The sequence below is a fragment of the Podarcis pityusensis genome (assembly GCF_964106645.2).
Source record: "Podarcis pityusensis genome assembly, chromosome: 5".
NCBI lineage: Eukaryota > Metazoa > Chordata > Lepidosauria > Squamata > Lacertidae > Podarcis > Podarcis pityusensis.
Genome location: NC_138032.1, coordinates 15,406,204 through 15,425,564, shown reverse-complemented (window position 1 = coordinate 15,425,564; position 19,361 = coordinate 15,406,204). Strand labels below are relative to the sequence as shown.

Below are 19,361 nucleotides of genomic sequence, written 5' to 3'. Positions count from 1 at the left end.
CTCCTTTCTTGTCTGGTCTGTTTCTCTGAAATAGATTGTATCCCCCCATTATTACATTCCAATCGTGGGACTTATCCCACCAGGTTTCAGTGATGCCTATTATGTCATATTTAGTTTGCTGTACCAAGAGCTCAAGCTCATCTTGTTTATTTCCCATGCTTTGCGCATTAGTGTACAGACATTGAAGTCCATTAATCATTCCCCCGTGACTCTTATTTAAGGATTTTTTCCTCCCACCACTAGGTCTGTGTGCTGTTTGCTCCATTTGGTCTGTGACATTTGGATGATCATCTTCATCAATTGATAGACTCCTACCTTCAGGAGCACTGTCTCCCTCCCCCACATTAGTCAGTTTAAAGCCCTCCTGATGAGGTTTCTGAGATTTTTGGCAAAAACATTTCTCCCAACCATTGTGAGGTGCAGCCCATCGCTTGCCAGAAGTCCATCTTCAAGAAACTGCAGTCCGTGATCTAAGAATCCAAACCGTTCCTGTTTACACCATTTGCGAAGCCAGCTGTTCACTTCCACTATTTTCCCCTCTCTCCCTGGGCCACTTCGTTCAACTGGGAGGACAGATGAGATCACAATTTGTGCATTTAATTGCTTCAATTTCCTGCCCAGAGCCTCGTAGTCTCTTTTGATCTTCTGGAGGCTATTGCTTGCAGTGTCATTGGTTCCCACATGAACCAAGAGGAAGGGGTATTTGTCAGAGGAAGTGTTGGATCCACCCTTCAGTTCTGGAGAACGCTGGTGCCAAAAGGCCTGGGCCTGAAGAGCAATATCATAGCATGCATTGATAGGCTCAGAGTTCTTGCATGGCTCATGAGTAAGGAATCCCTGGAACTCCTTCACTACCAGTAACTGGGGTTAGGGTGTGGTCTAGGAAACCAGAGAGGTCTCTCTCTTCAGCTGCCTTGTTGCTGCCAACAGGACTGGTTCCTGGTACTTTGGCACCTTGTCCCCAATTCCCCTTCCTGGCTGTGTTGTACAGTCAAACCTCGATTGTCGAATGGCTCCATTTTTGAACATTTCAGCTCTCGAATGCTGAAAACCCAGAAGTGAATGCTCCAGTTCTGTAATGCTTTTCGGAAACTGAACATCCGACGTGGCTTCCATTTGAGTGCATGAAGCTCTTGCAAACAGTCAGAAGCCATGCCTCAGTTGTCAAACATTTTAGAAGCCGGACAGGCTTCCGGAACATATTCGTTAGACAACCGAGGTTTGACTGTACTTTGTTTGAGTATCAGTGGATTGTAAAAGTAATTACAGTGGTACCTCGGTTTAAGAACAGTCCTGTTCATGAACGATTTGGTGTACGAACTCCGCAAAACTGGAAGTAGTGTCCTGGTTTGCGAACTTTACCTTGGTCTAAGAACGGAATCTGAATGGTGGAAGAGCACCAGCGGCGGGAGGCCTCATTAGGGAAAGCGTGCCTCGGTTTAAGAATGGTTTCGGTTTAAGAATGGACTTCCGGAACAGATTAAGTTTGTAAATCGAGGTACCACTGTAATTAATTTGACCCTGCACTATTGACCTTGTACTGTTGTCTGACCTAGTCTCCACATCAGTTTGTATCATCCACACCATACCTTTAAAGCATTCTTATACCATGCTAACTTGCATGAAGAATCTTGTGAATTGTAGTTGCTAAGGATACTGGTAATTGTAGCTCTGCAAGGTCAGCATCCTTAACAAATTACAGTTTCCAGGATTCTTTCGGGGACCCTGTTGCTGTTAAACTGATTCCCTGTGCTTGACCTGGGCTTGTTGAGGTTACACTGCCCTTTGAACCCTGCCGGCCTGGATAAGTGTTCACATAATGCTGTTGGTCTCAAAATGACAGCCCATATTTCCCAATTTAATCTGGATCTGTCCTTTCCAGGGAGTAATTTTGTAAGTTGAAAGAACCTGTTGACCTAAAACCAGTTTGTGCTGGCTGAACAACCCATTTGCAATATTAAACCTTCATCTGGAAACAACTATTTTCTGAAGAAAAACTGCTTGGGGATGATCCCATTTTTAGCAGAGAAACAGCAGGTGGGAAGTGTTGCATTATAAGCCTTCCCCATCACTAATTTTCCTGCTGTGAATTGCTTCCCTCCAGCTGCTTCCCTCCCATGGTATTCCTAATGCAAGTGGACATGTACTTAGAACCCTGCATCTCATGGGATGCATCAGCCTGGAACTTTACCCAGTTTTGCATCTACATACTATGAAAAGCTTCACTGGCTGAATTTCTGCTTAGCACATTTCAACAAAGGTGGGGTTGAGGAATTCCACTGGGAATTCTAGTGGAGCATGAAAACAACCAGTCTCAGGGGAGCACCAAAAGTAAGGCAAAGAGAAGAAGCCTCATTAGAAATTACCGAGAAACTTCTGAACTCCCAAGACAGCAATCTGGAACTTCCATCAAAATGGATTCTCTGGGAGTGTTTGGCAGCAGATCCTACTGAGGAGGAGGCAACTCTCATTTCCCACAGTGTGGTACTAATGCAGCATCTTAAAATATTGCCACCTTGCCTAGATAGCATAGCTGTTTTCTCCACTGCTGTATTCCACTTCTGCACTCCTCCTTCCAGAGAGCTGCTTTTCAGGAAATGAGCTCCACCTCCTGCTCTGCGTGCTTTTGTCCAACCTCCTTCTCCCCTACCTGGACTCTGCCCTTCTTTTTTCACTTGTAAACTGGCACTCATTACACAGACAAGCAGGAGCTGGTTCTCAGATGTTACCTTGGTCACCTTCCCATCTGCTGCTTGCTCAAGTCCACATTCAAAGTTCTTCTGTATTAGGCTTTGAGACCATCTGGCTGGAAAACCCTGGAATGACCTGACTTGCTCCCACCTGAGGATGGTCGCTTCAGTCCCACCCTGCTGTGACAGTGAGTAGCAGAAGCAATTTTGGGAATAGTCCAGAACACTTGTCATTACCTGATCATGCCAAGTCATTTGGACTTTCAAAATGTCATGAAATGGCATCCCCTGAATCTGTCAGGTATTATGTGGGTTGAGGTTTTTCATTTATTTTGCTACTCTAAAGCAAAATACCTGTTGTGGGTTCTGTTTCCTGTGGGCTGTTTTTGTAAGCTTGCCAGACTCATTACATCTCGGGAGCCTCTGACTTTTTAATGTCTCCACTTCTCATGTTCTCAGAAGTGCACACTGTACATTTAAAGCACACACACCCAGAAAGAGTTTTCTGGGAACTGCACTTTAGCTCAACATAGCTATAATTCCCAGCATCCTTAACAAATTTAAGCTTCCAAAATTATTTGGAGGAATGTGCTTTTAATGTATGGTGCATGTGCAGTAATATGTTGGGGAAGAGAATTAACAGAAAACTGGTTGTGCTGTCTAATTGCAATATTGTTGAGCTCTCCTGATAATTTTTTTTTTAAGGATATGCTTCACGGTTTCCAAATTGTGAGGTTAGCAATTCTGCTGCCCTTGAAAGATTCAGGTCTACAACTTAAATCACACAGGAGAGTTTTGTGAAGTCTAATAACATCAAGGCAAGAATTATATATGTATATTTATTATACTCACTCCACTTCTCCAATAAGTGAGATGTTCCAGGGCTAGGGCATGACCTAGTTTTATTTACATTTTGAAGGAGATCGCTTGGAAGGAGCCTTATTGGCACTTCATAATATTCACATCCATTTACAAATCTGCAGATTCATCATAGGTGAAGGCACAGCTTAAATCAGGGGTAGGCAACCTAAGGCCCGGGGGCCGGATGCGGCCCAATCGCCTTCTCAATCCGGCCTGCGGACAGTCTGGGTATCAGCGTGTTTTTACATGAGTAGAATGTGTGCTTTTATTTAAAATGCATCTCTGGGTTATTTGTGGGGCATAGGAATTTGTTCATGTCCCCCCCCCCCACCCAAATATAGTCCGGCCCACCACATGGTCTGAGGGACGGTGGACCGGCCCTCGGCTGAAAAAGATTGCTGTCTCCTGCCTTAAACATTTCAGCAGACAACCATGGCCAACTGCTTCTACACTGGACATAGCTGTCAAGTGTCCCTTATTTGAAGGGACAGTCCCTTATTCCAGCACCATGTCCCGCTGCTGTCCCTTATTGATAGATGTCCCTTAAATGATGTCCCTTAAATTTCAAAGGAAGCAGCTCCTCTCCCTCCCTCCCTGCCGGCCAGGGAGGAGGGAGGCTCCAACTGTGTTGCTTGGCTGTGTTGCTCACCCAATAAGAAGTCTAAGAACGACTGGGGGATGGAGCTTGCATGCCTTGTGTGTGGCTAGTTAATGCAAGCTGAGGGGGGGGGTTGAATGCTGGACGCCATTTTGTTGCACGTGCTGCTGCAAACTTTGCAGTGCAAAGCCAGGCCGGGGAGCCATCTTAAGCTGAGGCTGCATAGGCCTTGTGGTGCATGTGATTCAGATTCTATTCAGTTGAACCTCTGGTTACAAAGTTGGTTGGACAGTGTTCTCGAAGCTACCAGCATGAGTTTGACCAGACTGCAGGAGGACAGGAAGACTGGAGTGCCTGGAACAGGTGAGGCTGCAGGTCCCTTATTTTGGCTGCTGGTCCCTTATTTTCAAGGCTGCTGATCCCTTATTTTCAAGTCTGTAAGTTGACAGCTATGCACTGGAGCTCTAGAGAAAGCACTGTAAGATGCTCACAGACACTGAATTCAGCTCTGTGTGTCTGTGCCTTTCTTAGTCTCTCTTAACTTCCAGCCTGCTTCCTTCACAAACTCCTAGGGTGTGCTCACATTACCCCACTTAGAGCACAGTGAACACCCCAGTGTGTTTCACAGTTCTTCCCCACCGTCAGCTGTTCAAATCAGCCCAACTTCCTCAAACTGTAGTATTTTGTAACAATGTAAAGGATGCATATGCACTTTGGATAAATTTCCTGTGAACCCAGATTAAAAATCCAGCACTTAAAACACAGTGAATGCACAGTAAATAGACGTGTGAACACAGCCTTAGATGACATATTCCTTAGCTAAAAGTGGGAAGCATGTCCCTGTGCCAAAATAGCCCTCTCCTTCTAAAAGAGTCTCAGGGATGGGCAACCTGTGACCCTGCATTACAGAGTCTAGATGACCCCTGAGGTCCCTTCCATCTCTACAATTCTATGATCCCTAAACACTGGCCACACTGGCTGGGGCTGATGAAATCTGTAGTCCAACAACATCTGGCAGACCTCGGTTCCCTACGCCGCACTATTTGCAAGCCATTGTCAACAGTTTACCTGTAATTTCCCAGAAAGGAGATACTTCGCAAATTTGCCAGGACTATTAAGACACCCTTCAGCTCCATTAACCTTCTGCTAGCCAACCCTTCAATTTTAGAAACTTACAGAACAATGGCTGTGACGCAGCAACATCTTGGCAAGGTACATAAAAATACAATTGTATATAAAGCATGCTCTTGTGGGTGCTACTGGGACATTTCCTTAATTTCTTTCTGGGTTATTTTGGACCATTCTGGTATGTGGTAACAGGAAATGTTAATGAACTGAAGTAGGTTTTGGCAGGAGATAAGGGGTAAAATGAAATAGGGCAGTGTTTATGTCAACTCTCTAAACTCTGATTTCAGCATGACAGGCTTCGTTTGTAGTTTGGTGTGCATGGTTAGATCAAGAGTGTAAAACTATGGTAAGGTTTATCAAGCTGGGCAGAAATATGACTCCAGAAATCTGATAATATAATAATAATCTAATAATAAAGAAACACACTGGTTTAATTTATAAACATAAAGAAGAGTTATCACAAATGGTATGTGTGCATGCGGTTGCTCTTTGAGAACATGCCAACACCATTGATAAGCTCCACTTGCTAACTAGGGTTGCTATATGTCCTCTCTTTCCAGGACATGTCCTCTTTTTCATGGGTAGAGTCGTCATAGTGATCCATAGTTAAAAATAGAAGTCGGCAAATGTGTCCTCTTTTTTGCTCCTCAAAATACGGCAACAGTAGAATGGTAATTTGTCAAAACTGCAGACTTTCCATACTAACCTCTAGAGATTTATGGCTTTCTAAGATGTGGGGAACAGCATATACCGTCAATATTACTTCTCTAATCAAGTAAGAGAAGGCAGATTGAGAGATAAGTTTGAAGAAAAACTGAATTTGCTTAACATTGATTGGAATGATAAATTGCCAATCGTACCTGGAGAGATGTTGGAGGCTGAACCCAAGACCACCTTCTATGTGCAGAGCAGATGCTCTACCACTCAGCTATGACCTTGCCCCATGATTTAGACCAAAGCTCTGCCAACTGTACTCTGAGACAACTTTGCAAAATTGTGTCTCTCCTTGTGCCATCTGTTCTTCTCCCTCACCTGTGCTTTAAAACAAGTACAAAGATCAAGCACAGAAAAATCTCTCTTTCCATCAGGGCCAGAATATCATTTGCTTTTGTCATATGTGCTGCTACATTTTTCTTAGGCATATAGCATATAGTGACAAAAGAAAGCCAAAGAATAAACAAGCCTTGGAAATTGTGGCTTGGGTTACCTCTGTAACAGGGTGTGTCAAGCTGGAAAATGATTGTTGCTTAGTGTAAATTATGTTCTTAGTGGAGGGTGGGAAAATTACTTTTTCTCAGCTACGCAAGTCCAACATAGCTTTTTATTGTTGTGCGTTGCCATGAAGGTAATGAGAATATGGAAGGGTGTGTGCAGCCAAACCACATGTATACTAAAGAAGCTTTTGAGCTTCTTTCCCATGGTGGATGTGCAACTGAAAGCATGCCTGAAAGACAGAAATGCATTTTTATTAGGGCTTTTTTAAAACTGGCTATGCAAGAAGGTAGATTTACAATTACAGCTTGCAGTTTGCAAAATGCACAACATTTGTGAATAGGTGGTGTTCTATACAAAGCACATTTTTAGTTTTTCATCCACTTTCCCCTCCTCCCAGTAAAAAAGTTCACATTTCGGCATGGCCTTTTTTCACAGTTTAAGCTCTCTTTCCTGAGTGACAGAACTGTTTTGATGGTCACCATTCACAGTTATAACCCAATTCCTCCTATTCCTCCTTTTTGAATGAATGAATGAATGAATGAATGTGACGGGCATCTGTTCAACACCTTTTCCATTGCCTTCCCTCCCTTTTGAAATAAAACTGACAAGGTCCATGAGAAAGCCCACTAATTTCATTTGCATGTTTTTCTTATACATATACACCAGTGGCAATACACATAGTAATAGCTCAGTTGTGTGTGTGTGCTTTTAATGCAAACCCTGAGGAGGCATGGGTGAAATTGGCAAGGCTTTCCCCAAACTTGTAAGTTTCAACAGACGGGGGATAATTACCAACTAGGTCAGGATGGGATTGCATAGGAATCTAGCTGTAGGCCAGGAATAGCCAACTTGGTACACTCCTGATGTTGTTGGACTACAATTCCAGGCATCCTTGACCATTGCCCACTTTGGCAATACCTGTTACAAGGCAATCTAGGGTTCCTCACTTTGGGGGGGGGGGAGGATGTCTACAGTTCAAGTGTCTCTGAAAATGTCCTATCATGCCCACTGGCTTCACATTTCAGCAGGTGGGCATGGAAGTAGAATGAAATAGAATCATTTAGAAGGCTGTGATTCTACATACATACATACCGTATTTTTCGCTCTATAGGACGCACTTTTTCCCCTTCAAAAATGAAGGGGAAATGTGTGTGCGTCCTATGGAGCGAAGACGCCATAGCCCCGCGACCCTCTCCCGGCTGGAGAGGTGACGCGCGGCTATGGCAGGAGCCTCTATAGCCGCGCGTCACCTCCCCAGCCGGGAAAGCGCGCGCGGGGCTAAAGAAGCCATAGCCCCACGACCCTCTCCCAGCTGGAGAGGTGACGCGCGGCTATGGCAGGAGCCTTTCCGCTGCTCCCTGACCTGCTCTTTGGGGCTGGTGGTGGGCTTCCCCCCACCAGCCCCAAAGAGCAGGTCGAAAGGAACCTGAAGCCTGGAGAGCGAGAGGGGTCAGTGCACACCGACCCCTCTCGCTCTCCAGGCTTCCAAGGTAGCCGTCTGAACACACCTTAAACGGCACCTTGTTTTAGAGCGGGAAAACAAGAGGGGGAAAGTTCTCCCCCTCTCTGCGCAGCGCCTCCTGCCGCTTCGCTGAAGGGGCGCTGGGCAGAGAGGGGGAGAATTTTTTTTTCTTGTTCTCCCCCCTCTAAAACAAAGTGCGTCCTATTGTCCGGTGCGTCCTATGGTGTGAAAAATACGGTACATACATACATACATACATACGTTGCTGTTCAGGTGGGTACAATTAAGAAATTAAGTGCTGGGAAATGTAAAAAGATACCTTAGACTATGCTGAGGCCCCCGTCACCAGACCTGGTCAGCCAAGGCTGCTAAAGCTACTCTTTTGGCTCATAAGGAATTATTTTAGAGCTCTAGATTAGTGAAAAAACACCTCTGACAGGGGAAAAGGCATTAAGGGTTACAATATATTGCCGTTCATTTGTTTCAAGCTTGTAAATTCCTACTTGCCTAATCGCCTACAGTGGGTAATAACCATTGGGCAACCAGATAGGGGAGCTTCTATATATTGGGAATAACTGGTGATTTTAAAAAAATCTGTCTTTCCCCCCTGCATTTTTATTCACTGTTCCTTCAAGGAGCTCAGGATGGCATACATACTCCCCCTTACTTTATCCTCACAATAACTATGTGAGGCAGATTAAGCTGAGAGTGAATGGAGGAGTCAGAGTCATGCAGTGAGCTCATATTCCAGCAGGAATGTGAACCCGTGGTCTCCCTCATTTAGGTACCTACACTTCAGTCACTAAATCACAACACCTCTTCCTCCCCCCCCCCCACATTTTTTTAAAGGGTACCAATGTATGTGTGAGAGAGTTGGGTAGTAAAATTTATTGTGCACTACTTTTGGAAACATGTGCGAGGTCACTTATTTCTTTTCTCCTCCCCTTTTGCCTTTTTGTGCATGTGCACATAAATACATGTGAATATAAATATTTGCCTGTGCTCATTGGATTTTTATGGTGTAAGACTTCTGAGAAAACCTGTGGGGGTGGAGATAGGGGGCATGCCTATTATGTATGGCTTACAGTAATATGGTGCTGTTGCTAAGATCTCCGTTCCAAAGAGCAGTGTGGATGAGAGTAAAGGTTTATTGGGTCAGTCGCTGATGAAAAGGTGTTTTTTAGCTACTTTACTAGGTGGTGTGCACACCTATAAAAGCATAAAGATAAGGGGCCCTATATCTTCAGCACACAGCAGTTCCAGGAACAAGCTGTTTTCATTTGACACACACAGCTTCAAAGACTAGTTGAATGGAAGGTAAACGGAATTATCTCTTCCTTACCAGAATAGGAAGTGAGTAGGGCCCCTGCCTTCTATAAGGGAGTGAGCATCAAACAAAAGTGTGCCTCTACACATCTCTTCTCCCACAGCCCATCCACATGGAATTCATTCCTGTAACATCCACTTGGGGCCACCTCTTGCCCCTGGGGCCCCTTCAAATCCCTATAACGGAGGTGAGGAACCTTTAACCCTCCAGATGTTGAACTACAGCTCCTATCACCCCCAGCAAGTTTAGCCAGTGGTCAGGGATGACGGCAGTTGTAGTTCAGCAGCATGATAGAAAGCATGGTAGAAGTTTCTAAGATTGTGCACGGCATGGAGGAAATGGATAGAGAAAAGTTTTTCTCCCTCTCTCATAACACTAGGACTTGTGGACATCCAGTGATGCTGAATGTGGGAAGATTCAGGGCAGACAGAAGCGAGTGCTTAATCACATAGCATAGTTAAAATAAGGAACTCACTCCCACAGGAGACAGTGATGGCCACCAGCTTGGATGGCTTTAAAGGAGGATAAGACAAATTATTGCAGGGCAAGGCTATCAACAGCTACCAGCCATGATGACTATGCTCAACCACCTTCATTGTTAGAGCACTGTAATTGTAGCACCCTGCTTGTGGTTAACGCTTAGCTGGAATGAAATATTCAACGCAGCAATAGAGAAATTAAAATAATAATTTATTTGTCAGACAAATAAATGAGACACAGTGGTATATGGATACCAAAGCTCTGCCCACTCCAGCTCTGATGGCCAGCACTTATATTTCCTCAGCCCAGCCCCCTTGCTCCTCCTTTGGCTGCCTCTGTCCAATCAGCCTGGTTGAAATTCCTATTGGCTGTTTGCTAGAACCAATCATAAAAGATACACCCATTTCCTATTACCTTTTATGGGAGACAAAGAGCTATATTTCCTTCTATCCATAAATGGCAGACAAGTAGCCATATATCTTACATTTGCCTCCACAAGGCACCTTAATTATCAGATCATCTTTGCCCTATTGCCCTATTGCCCTATTCACTGCAAAACAGATGGCTAATGGTTTTAATTTTATCTTAAACAGAGATCTTGGGTTCACCTTCTCACACACCATCAATGAAATAAGAATCTAACATAAGAATCTAACATTTCTTACTTTCTAAATCCTTTGCATAATTACATTTAAGCCAATATATTTCATACATAACATAGATAGATTTTTAGAAGGAAAGGAACTTAGTAAAAACAGTTTCCAAAAGCAACCCCTTAAATTTACACCCCCCTTTCAAGCCAGCTGCTGTTTCTATTAGCTCTTGCCCTTTAACCTTAGGAAGATGTGGCTCGAGTCTGATGGGAGGCACATGGCATTATTTTCTGTTAAACAATAAATTTTACTATTTACCAACTCTTAATTGTGTTTTTGCAGCTTGATTGTATTCTGTAATTTGTATGGTCAATATGACCTTTCGCTCCCAGCCTGTAATTTCCTTTTACAACTTTAAGAAACGTGTCTCCTGTTGTAAATCGGGGGGGGGGGGGGCTGTTCAAGGAGATAAACATCTGCCAAAGTACTCAGCCAGCTGCTTTATCTCTGGCATGAAACATACAAACATTTGCAAATATATTTTTTTAAGCTCATTTTAAAATGCAGACCTTGATCTGATGCCTCTTAATCATGCTGAAACGCAAGCTTAAGAGGGACAGAGAAAGTGCAAACCACAAGGTAAGTTTTAAGAACGTGCAAGGGTATGACTTTTATAACAAGATTATAAACAGGAAAAAGCTGAGCTAGCTGAGTTGTGGAAACATCTGTATTTGTGGTTAAGCTGGGGTAAAACTGTAGCACTGGGTGTTTTGCATGCATAACTTATATTACTATAAAAACTGTGTAAACAGAGATCTGGATTTGGCCTCTGAATGCCTTACTGATCGCTTCCTGAAACCTTTCCTGCTCGGCAAGAAATATAACTTTTCTTGGGTGTGATTCATCATCATTGTTATTGAGTAAAGGACTCAATTGTGCAACATCAGTGCTTAATTTAAATGAACTCATGGGCAGAAAACTATTGTTACATGTTCCCCACTGGGCTGTCAACTCCCTAAAATCCAAACTCTTGTACCTGGTCAGGGCCTAGGATAGAGCCTGTTCAGAAGGCAGTAGGAGAGCTAAAGGTGGAGCTCAATGGGGCCACAGCCCATAGAAAACATACTAATCTAAGACAGGCTTCACCAACCTGGTGCCCTCTAGTTCTTATTGGAGCGTTCTGAAGGAGCGTCTCCTTCCCCTTTGTTCAGCCCAGACACTGAGGTCCAGCTATGAGGGCCTTCTGGCGGTTCCCTCACTGTGAGGTTACAGGGAGCTAGGCAGAGGGCCTTCTCAGTAATGGCACCCCTTTGTGGAACGCGCTCCCATCAGATGTCAAGGAAATAAATAAATATCTGAAGTCAACCCTGTATTGGGAAATTTTTAATGTCTAATCCATTCTTAAGGAAATCAGCCCTGAGTGCTCACTGGAAGGACATATCCTGAAGCTGAGGCTCCAATACTTTGGCCACCTCACAAGAAAAGAAGATTCCCTGGAAAAGACCCTGATGTTGGGAAAGATTGAGGGCACAAGGAGAAGGGGACGACAGAGGACGAGATGGTTGGACAGTGTTTTCAAAGCTACAAACATGAGTTTGACCAAACTGCAGGAGGCAGTGAAAGACAGGAGTGCCTGGCGTGCTCTGGTCCATGGGGCCATGAAGAGTCGGACATGACTAAATGACTAAACAACAACAACGTTTTACAATTTTTTAATGCCCAGAGTGGCTGGGGAAACCCAGCTGGATGGGTGGGGTATAAATAATAAAGTTATTATTTTTATTATCATAACTCCTAACAGCCCCAGACAACACTTTAGGAAAGAATAAAACCCTCAACAGAAAAAAAAATCCACAACAGCACGATGAGGACTAAGCATGTTTAGTGGGCACAAAATCCTGGCTGTTAAGGGGGAAGATGGTAGGAGTGGAGGGGAAATGGAATGGAGTATTCTGCAAGAGGTGGTGGCTGGAATTATGATCAGAAGCACTCCACAGCACAACATTTTGTTGCTTTTCCCACTTGTATGAATATATGATGAACAAATATAACATTTAGAAGAGAGGAGGTTGTAAAAAAAATTTTTTGCCCACCTTACAGATGAGAGACATTGAGGCAGGGAGGCAGTAGTCTGAAAGGCAATCAGTAAGTAACTTCATTGAAGAAAATGCAAACCCCATGCAAAGCAGATCACACAAGAAAGTGAGCCTGCTTAGCCCAAGATTATACATTAAGTCATTGTTTCACTGTGCACAACATCTCCCTCCCCAACACACCAGTCTCTCTCTGCATTTTTATGCCCCCGACTCTGGCTGATCTCCACTACTAGGTGGTTCCTTCTTGGGTGTATTAGGTCATGTTACTGGTAGCAAGCTGGGGCTGGAAGACTGAAACACCCTCCTCTCCTGCAACAGTCTCCTTGGCTGCAGGGATCACAGCGCATGTGATGACACTTGCTCAGAACCCTCCCAAAGGCCTTCCTATTCCATGGGAAGCATGAATGTGCAATGCACATTAGAAAGGCACTGCAGGATCAGCCCAAAAGCTGTTGTGTATGTGTGTGGTGAGAAGCTGGAGTGGGGGGGGGGGCGGGCGGGGAGAATGGCCTCCTTTATAAAAAAAAATCCTGACCTTGCAACCTGTTCCAAACTTAAAGAACTAGCTAAGCTGTTTAAAAATAAGGTTGTAACTTTTTGTGTGTTTTTTTTAAAGATGAGAACTTTTTAAAACAAATTGTTTGAAATGCTATAATTGACAATCTCTTTATTAGCACCAACCACATTGCCACAAATTAGTGAGCAGGCTTTCCGGTTTTCCAGAACTCTGCATCAAAGTGGATGTTAAACAAAGCTGGAAGGGAGGGAGAGAAAGCAAGAAAACCCCTTCAGCCATTTAGGAAAATCATTAAACTAATAATGAGAGGGAGAGGTGGGAATGAGCAAGCTTTTCTGCATAGCATTGGGGTTGGGCTAGATAACCCCCAGGATCCCTTCCGACTCTATGCATGTATCATCAGCCCTGCATGTAGAACCCTCATTTCCCAGGGCTGCACACAATGCAGGGCCAACCTCATGAATAGAAGTTGACTCCCTGGGGCACACAATTGCCCTCCACCTGACAAAGGCCAGTAGGAATGGGGTGGACTACGGCACCTCATTTCAATGCCCGCTGCCTCACGTTAACCACTTTCCTCAACACTTGCAGAGGACAAGTTAGTCTAAAAACTGAGTGTTGCGAGTTGATAGCAAACCTAATTTCTATAAAGATGTAAGGTTGCAACAAGAAAACTGCTCTCTATGTCTTTGAAAAATGTGAAGGTCCCTACCACTAAAGTGCATATTGTCAGAAAAGCCCTGGGGAAGATGTGCCATAAATGAGGAAGAGAAAGTGTAGCCAGTTAGGGGGAGGGGCTCACAGCTTCCCCTATTCTTGTTGCTTTTAAAGGAGCTTGGTATGCAGGAATTAGCCGATGAAAGCTTTTCACAGCAGGGAGATAAGTATTATGACCTGCTAATTGATGCAAATCAAATGGGACTAGTTCAAAAGCTGGCAACTCTAGAAACAAGTGTGTATTTATTTTGCTTCTCGAAAATAGTGTCTTGGTGAAATTTGGTGACCAGGAGATTTGTTTCCAGTGAGGCAGAGCCACATGTACTTCTTCTGTAACCCAATAAAATATTTAATAAAAACAATAAAAAGAGTTTTCTATATACTTTCTTATTGCAGCATGATTCACAATTGCAGAATTCTGAAGGGACTTGGCAGGAGCTAATCTGAATTACTGTGCGATGTTGTGTCACTTGGAAATTTGACATTCAAATTTAGAGTCATTGGAGGCCAAAATCAAAAATATAAATTTATTTCAGTATGGTATGGTTTTGTGATGTATGCTAAATTACAGAAACACAGATGGTCTCCATCTTTTAAGCAATTTGGACGATTTGAGTTTTGTAAATATTTGCCAATATTCATATCTCCTTTATAGTGTTCTCAATTTTGTTTTGGGGGGGGGGAAATCGGACGCTTATTTGATGCACTTACCTCAGCAGATACTTCACATCATAAAAATGTTTATTATGTGCCTGCCCAGAAAGTTAACTTTAATCCAAATTTTATTTGTTGCAATTAGATTTTGCTTTCTTTTTTATATAGCTCATATTAAAATGTATCTTATTTTCCAGAATGGTGAGGGAGGGAGGGGAATGAGGCATCAGCAATGTTTGAACTGAACGCTTCACCAATGGAGCCAATCTGGAGCTCCCAACCTCATCCCTCCCAGTAAGCAGCCGTGATCCTGTTGCCAGGAAGCTATTGCTATGGCTCTGCCCACCGCCAGGCAATGCACTGCTGTGTTGCCAATCTTATTTTTGAAAGTGGTTTTCTTTTAACAATGGGAGAGGAAGAAGTGCATTTTCTTTGGTTCTGTTTGCTAAAAGAAATTTAGCATCTCTGCAATATGCTAATTTCTATCATTTAAATTACATCATAGCCACAAGGTTCAGTGAACTTGAGTATAATGTCTCTGCTTTGGTGCGGATTGCATCATCATCAGCACCACCATCATCATTATTATTTTCTAAATAAAAGCTTGTCTTATTCTTTTAGACGTCTTTGGAGAGGCTGCTCAGGCTAATGTGGAATTTTTGCATGCTGTGGTTGAGTTTCAGACGTGAAGGCTATTTGTATATTAGTAATTCAGTACAGGAAATCGCTCCTAGAACAGCACATTTGGCAGCAGCTAGGGGCAGGTGCCTTTGAAAATACATAAGTTGGGAAGAACACAAGGGAGAGGAAATTTGGGTATGTTCATACCTGCCCTCTCAAACAGTAGTAGTAGTAGTTTCATTACTAAAACACTTCCTTCTGATCTGTTCATGCTGACATTGCAGTGAGGAATACATTGCCCCTGTTCACATCAATGTGTCTGCAGAGTTGCATCTGGACTGCCAATATTTTGCAAGAGGCATTTAGTCACATTCTCAAAATTTAGGTTTCCACAATTGAAGTGGGTTGAAGTGCTCTGGCACAACACATTCACATATTTATTTATTTAGAGAAAAGCATACTTTTTGCAATTAGGGGAAATGATGGGGAAATGCACTAAAAAGCATGAGATACTAATAGACGGACAGGAAGACATATAACCTCCAGGCAAACAAACTGGGATGAGTGCTGCTTGTTGTACAAGCTCCCCACAAACCAGTCAGAATGAATGCTCAATAAGGGGTGGACACTGTATAGTCTCCACACAAGTTTTGTGCAAGCAAATCAGGATGAATGCTCAATAAACATATCAGCTGGAGGACTTCTGCATCAACCAATATGAGGCATATTATTACTGAACTTACTAATGGAGTAACTATTGCTGTTTGAGGGGATACAGTAAATGCAGATGTACCCTTAACTCGCCCACATCCTGATTTTCAGAGAAGCACTGTGGGACTGCATTAGAGTGGGTAGGTTAGATGTGTGCATAAAAAGGGCTGCCAATTTCTTTTTTGGCAGTGCTTCCTGCAGACATTCTGTCTCTTTTAACAGGTCAATGGGCTGTATCTAACTATGTCATGCTCAGGTAGGTTAATTGAAATCAATGAACTTGACTAATGTATTTAATATATCTAGTTTGGCCCACAACTAGTAGTTTTAACATCAACTTCACAGAGTGCATAGTCCTGGTTAAATGCTTAATATATGTTTGTATCAGTCAGACACACCTATGCAGCTGGTTCATGGTTCACTCGTTTATGCAAACTGTGAGGTGGTGTTGATTTCAAGACTCTTCCTTCAACAATAAATCAGGAAGAGTGCTTTTGACATAGTGTTGTTCCCATAGGACATTCTGCTGCCCACCTACCAAGGTGAAGCTTTCCCCTGTTGTTGTTTTTTTAAAGAATATATCCTTAAAAGTAATCCCACACACTCACAGTTTTGAGAACTTGCTCTCCCTTAATGATTAATCCAATTTTTAGGGAGCCGTGCAGTTTCAAACCCTCCCCCAGGGCCAATAGAAATCTGGACCAAGTAATTTGACTCAGTGATAATTAATGACACAGGGTTATTATCTGAATACAAGACAGGGATCCCAAGCAGATGAAGGATTATCTGGGTTACTTTCAGATCTCAGGTATGCTCGTTCAGTACATCTGAACTGCTGAGAGAATCTTTGTATCTCCCACTTGCTTATTGCAGATCAGGAGAGTGCTGCACTGACCTGAGCATGGATGCTACATTTTAAACAGAAATATTAGCAAGAGAAAATCAATGCTACATCATACTTTCTTTCCACTATCTTATTGGATTTCCATGCTCCTAAGGAGGCATCTGAAGCATGGAAAGGAAAAGTTCTAAGCTTGCCAACCTTTTTCTGGATTTTTCTTTGTTCATTCATACCATTGGAGTACATGGCATTTACGCAGTTACAAAGGCAACATAGGTATGTCCCTGCTCTCAGTGTGCTTACAGTCTAAGACAGACAGTGGAGCAGCAACGGAAAGAAGGAACAGACAAAAGAAAGCAAGGATGACCATAGGCAAACTGCATGTAAATGAGGGTGATGAGGACAAACAAAAGACTATATGGAAAAAGTGAGTTTTGGATTGTTTAGATTGTTGTGGACTTTAACTGTGTGGTATCTATACTTTTTCTATGTATACCACTCAGGGACCTCTTTAAATGATTTATAAATTTTCTGTATATATATATATAAAATATCATGAGCTAAACTGAAGAAGCATGAAAAAAAACATGCTGTGCTGTGAAATATTCAAAACACACCATCAGTTTAAATAGCAGGAAATGAGCAGAGGTCTGTTCATTGCATTAGGCTAATCACCAGGGCTGGGTATGGTGCAATCTAGTAGTTGACACAAAGTATGAACAATTCCAGAGAACCTCCGGTTTAATTTTGAAAAGGAGAAAAAGTTCATTTTTAGAACTGCTGTGAAAAAAAACCTAGCATGTTTCATGTTGTGTCAGACTGTTCATGTACACTATCTGCCTGCTGCTGCTGCCTGCTCTGACTGGCAGCAACTCTCTAAGATACCAAGGCCACACTAACTGGGCTGTTGTGTCTTGTTTTGGGAGATGATGATGATGATAATAGTAACAATAATAATGATAATTTATATACTGAAAGATGGAGGGCACAGGGAGAAGGGGACGACAGAGGACGAGGTGGTTGGATAGTGTTCTTGAAGCTATGAACATGAGTTTGACCAAACTGCGGGAGGCAGTGGCAGACAGGAGTGCCTGGCGTGCTCTGGTCCATGGGGTCACAAAGAGTTGGACACGACTAAAGGACGAAACAACAACAACGTATACTGCCCTATACCTGGGGGTCTCAGGGCAGTTCACAGAATAAATGCTGCACTGCCCTGCGGCCTCCACTTTGTTCATCCCACTGTCCCTGCCACTGGTAGAGAAGAAGAAGCAGTGCTGATTTCCAGCAAGATCTCACCAGAAATTAGGGCTGCTTCTCTACCAGAGTGGTGGGTGCCTGTGTGGCGTCACCTTGGAGGCTTCCACCATCTGAGGCAATTGCTTCACCCCGCCTCATGGATGGGATGGGCTTGCACACTATAAATTACAAGGGGAACTCTGTTTCCAGTGTAACATTACTAGAAAGCTTGGGACTATTTGTAGGAAGGATTGTGGGCAGGAAGTGGGTGCTTAACTTGTCCTTTGCTTATTGATTTATCCCTGCAAATGCCATTTAGAAAAGTTTTGTCTTCAGTTTTTTTAAACCTGTCGTGTGGGGAGAACCCTATAATAAATGGGGAGGGGATAGGAAACCTGGGGTTTTGACATAGGGGTGGCATATAATGATTGGATAGGAGTCTGTAAATAAACAACAGCTGTCCCTCAGCTCTCCTTTCAGAGGTAAGAGCTGAAAGGTAAGTTCAGGAAACTGATCCGAACATGAGTAATAAAATTACGTTGTATGCTAGTGATGTAGTTTTTAATCCAGCATAATCTTTTTTTGCCCTTATGGATCTATTGAACAATTTTAACTCTCTCAAGATACAAAATTGATTGATCAAAGTCCACATTACTGAATATACTTGATTTGATTAAAAAATGAAACTGAAGAATTGAAGAGCATAGCACAGCCCAGTGGTACAGTGACTGACTATGACCAGGACAACCCAGATATTCTTTCCTTTGTTTGATGTGTACCCCCCCTTTATTTAAAAAACGGCTTTATCTGAAATAATGTTTACAGCAATAGCTGGAGAGTATTTGGTAAAACTTGCTAAATATATTTTGTAGTAGAATGTTGCATTTTTAAATGTTTCATTTTTGCATTTTTTTGACATTTAGGCTTGTGTGCACACACACCTGAGTCTCCTAGGTTGCTTAGCCACAGACAAAAATCTCCTGACCTGAACTCCAACCTATGTTTCTGGGCCTCTCACATACAGAAAGAGGAGGAACAGAGCCGCTTTCTTGGCTTTTGCATTCTAGTAAATTCTTCCCTTATAGGTATTTAGGGCTACCTGCTTGTTATGGAAGTAAGAGGAAGTCCAACTTGCAGGCGGGTTAGGGAGTTACATAGCTCCTGGAACTACTTTATAATGCAATACTGTATATGAAAACATGGTATTAAATGACCACTTAAATAATTTTCTGTCTTAAAACAGGAATAGCGCTGTAGAGTAGCTTTGGAAAGCAGCAGTTAAACTAGTCCCCGCTATGCATCCATGCTTTTTGTATGGAACTATTTCCAGGTGCTACAAGGGAGTTGTGTTTGTGTGTGGGCCGATTCTTACTCTGCCGTACTAAATTCATAATTAGTAAGAGTGTACCTTAGAGGCCAAGTGCAGGAGAAGAGGATATTAGCTTGCTTTCATCTATTTTGTGGATTTTCATCATGGAGAAAACTTGGGCAGCACGGGCAGAGAAACAAGCAGATTCTGCTCAGAGCTACGAAAGAGAGAAAAACAGCAGATTTTAGATGCCTCCTCAATTATCAGAGAAGCACAGGGCTGCTAACAATATAATATAATAA

At 42.9% G+C, this 19,361-nt stretch overlaps 1 protein-coding gene across 2 annotated transcripts in view; it reads left to right on the top strand.

The window, feature by feature from the left end:
• The first annotated feature begins 2,674 nt into the window (after positions 1-2,674).
• The window catches only part of GPR160 (G protein-coupled receptor 160), a 33,007-nt gene continuing 16,320 nt past the window's right edge, over positions 2,675-19,361 (top strand). Inside the window, exon 1 of one of the 2 annotated variants that reach the window (XM_081008271.1) lies at positions 2,675-2,878. The gene's annotated coding sequence lies outside the window, so the exon portion shown is untranslated. Of the gene's footprint in view, positions 2,879-4,290; positions 4,513-19,361 lie in introns of those variants that run through there. The other variant, XM_081008273.1, reaches the window with a different exon arrangement.